This window comes from Narcine bancroftii, chromosome 2 (genome assembly GCF_036971445.1).
Source record: "Narcine bancroftii isolate sNarBan1 chromosome 2, sNarBan1.hap1, whole genome shotgun sequence".
Taxonomy (NCBI): Eukaryota; Metazoa; Chordata; class Chondrichthyes; order Torpediniformes; family Narcinidae; genus Narcine; species Narcine bancroftii.
The window spans coordinates 192,336,581-192,340,000 of NC_091470.1; the positions used below are offsets into that span (position 1 = coordinate 192,336,581).

Below are 3,420 nucleotides of genomic sequence, written 5' to 3' on the forward strand. Positions count from 1 at the left end.
GGTAGTGTGGCCGAGCGGTCTAAGGCGCTGGATTTAGGCTCCAGTCTCTTCGGAGGCGTGGGTTCGAATCCCACCGCTGCCAGCGGGATATTTTCTCCGTCAAGGAAACGTTTTAAAAGGTTCGGGAACAGGTTGGGTCTTGTACCCTCGGGAACAAATGGGTCTCGCATTGAACTTGGTCGGGTGCACTTGGCTTGGCTAATAGACCCCTTTCCCGCCGCTGGCGGGGACCCGTCAAGCGCTGCTCCGAAAGGTTCTACCACCGGGTCCTACTGCCGACATAACATACACGCTCGAAATGGCCTGTTAAAGGAGCTTACCGTGTTTTTACACTAAACTCAACGCAGGTCTGTGGTCAGCAGCGGCCACGAGGGGTTTGCAGACTCCGGGGAGCAGCGGATCGGGAGAGGGACAGGGAAGCAAATGTGCCAGGACGGGGACCTGGGCAGGAGACACTGAAGGGCTCAGCGGCTGAAGGACCCCCACAGGCTGCTTGAGCCTGGCTTATGGGAACCAGGTATCGCAGCATTCCAGAGGGCGCTGAAGACTTCCTGATCGCGTGGGATGGATCAAACGGGGATCTTTGCAGCTGCTGGAACCTCACCTGGTCCCTTTACACCAGCTCTGTAGCCAAGAAAGCCCACTGCCAAGGCTGAGGATCTTGGCCTGTTTTCATTGGAATTCAGGAGAATGAGCGGGAATCTCATAGAAACATTTCGGCCAGAGGAGATGTGGAAAGGTTGCTTCCCACGTGGGAGCGTCCAGGACTAGAGGACATAACTTCAGGATTGAAGGGCATCCACTTAGAACAGAGATGTCAAGGAATTTATTCAGCCAGAGGGCAGCGAATCTGTGGAATTTGTTGCCACAGGCGGTTGTGGAGGCCAGGTCACTGGGCAGAGATTGATAGGTTATTGATTAGCTAGGGCATCAAAGGTTATGGGACTTGAGTGGATCAGCTCATGATTGAATGGCGGGGCAGGTTTGATGGGCTGAATACTCCTTTGTGTATGGACCTACGGTATGTTGACACTTTCAAGGAACAAGAATCCCAAGCTTTCCCCATTTACCAACATTCCTTTACGTCCTATTTGCCAGGCCTGGCCATATTACAATATTTCTCCCACCTGGATTTCATACCATAGAACCGTGCAGCACTGAAAAATAGGCCTTTTAGTCAAGGCTGAGCTATTATTCTGCCTGATCGCCCAGACCTGAACCCAGTACATAGCCCTCCCATCCAAATACCTGTTCAAATTTTTTATATTAAAATTGAGTCCATGTGGGACCCAAATATCAAAATTACAGCAGAAAAACAGGCCAATTCAGCCAAATACCTTCTCCCAATGACCCACACCCACCCCATAACCGTCCATAGACCTTTCCAACATTTCCTTCAGTAATAAAAATTCAGCCCCATCAACCACTTTGGCCGGAAGCTCATTCCACATTCCCACTACCCTCTGAGTGAAGAAATTCCCCCTAAGCTATCCCCCCTTCAATCTCAATCCATGCCCTCTTGTTTGAATCTCCCCCACTCTCAATGGAAAAAGCCTATCCATATTTACTCTATCTGTCCCCCTCATAATTTTAAATACTTCTATCAAATCACCCCTCAATCTTTTATGCTCCAGGGAATAAAGTCCCAGCCTGTTTAACCTTTCCCTGTACCTCAAACCATGAAACCTAGGCAACATTCTTGTAAATCTTCTCTGCACCCTCTATTGATATCCTTCCCATAATTTGGCAACCAAAACTGCACATAGTATTCCAAATTCAGCCTCACCAATGCCTTATACAACTTCAACATGACATCCCAACTCCTGTACTCAATACTCTGATTTATGAAGGCCAATGTACCAAATGCTTTCTTCACCACCCTATCTACATGTGACTCTTTCAGGAAATTATGTTCCAGAATTCCTAAAGCCCTTTGTTCTACTGCACTCCTCGATTGTCTCCCATTTAACATTACCTTTGTTGATTATTCAAACCAAAATGTAGCACCTCACATTTATCAGTATTAAACTCTATCTGCCATCTTTCAGCCCACTCATCTAACTGGCCTATATCCCAACAAAAACCCTCCTTCCTCACTATCCACAACATCCCCAATCTTAGTATTATCTGCACACTTACCACCCTATCATCCAGATCATTAATATATATGACAAACAACAATGGACCCAGTACTGATCCCTGAGGCACTCCACTAGTCACTGGCCTCCAATTTAACAAACAATTTTCCACCACTACTCTCTGGCATCTCCCATCTAACCATTGTTGAATCCATTTCTCTACTTCATCATTCATACCTAATGCTTCCACCTTCCTAACTAACCTCTGATGCGGAAACATGTCAAAGGCCTTACTAAAGTCCATATAGACAACATTCTCACCTTTCCCCTTCGTCAACCTTCTTAGTAACCTCCTCAAAAAATTTGTTAAGATTTGTTAATCATGATCTACCATGCACAAAACCAAGATGACTGCTCCATATCAGTCCCTGCCATCCAAATGATTGTACATTCCATCTCTAAGAACATTCTCTATTAATTTATGACAGCTCACAGGCCTATAATTACCAGGTTTACTTTTAGAGCCTTTTTTAAACAGTGGAACAACATGAGCTACCCTCCAATCCTCCGGCACCTAACCTCCTAACATTTGAAATATTTTTGTAAGAGCCCCCACTATTTCTACACTAACCTCCCTCAAGATCCTAGGGAATAACGTCAAATCCCGGAGATTTAGCTACCTTCTCTTTAAAATAGCCAGTACTACATCCTCGTTAATCTGTATATTTTTCATGACCTCACTATCAGTTTTCCTTACTTCACCTGGCTCAATATTCCTTTCCTTAGTGAATACTGAAGAAATAATTTAAAATTTCCCCCATCCCTTCTGACTCCTCACATAACCTACCCCTCCAATCCTCAAAGGGCCCAATTTTATCCCTCTCTATTCTTTTACTTTTAATGTACCTGTAGAAACCCTTTGGATTTATTTTTACCTTGTCTGCCAAAGGAGCCTCATATCTCCTTTTAGCTTTTCTAATTTCTTTCTTGAGATTTTTTTTGCACACTTTATATTCCTTAAACATCTCATCCGTTCCCTGCTGTCTATACCTGGTGTACACATCCCTCTTCCTCCCAACCAAATTCCCAATATCCCTTGAAAGCCAAGGCTCACATATTTTATAACCTTTCCTTTAATCCTCACAGGGACTCTCAATATTTCCCCTTTGAATATCCTCCATTTATCTGCCACAGTCTTCCCAGAAAATAAATGATCCCAACCCATACCTTCCAAATCCTTTCGCATCTCCTCAAAATTTGTCTTGTTCCAATCAAGAATCTCAACCTTAGGCCCAGCCCCATCCTTCTCCATAATTAACCTAAAACTGATAATAGTATGACC

General features: G+C 44.6%; 1 non-coding gene across 1 annotated transcript; it reads left to right on the forward strand.

Moving 5' to 3' along the window:
- On the forward strand, positions 1–82 carry trnal-uag (transfer RNA leucine (anticodon UAG)). Its single transcript has one exon. It is a non-coding gene; the product is annotated as a tRNA-Leu (tRNA).
- Positions 83–3,420: the final 3,338 nt, after the last annotated feature.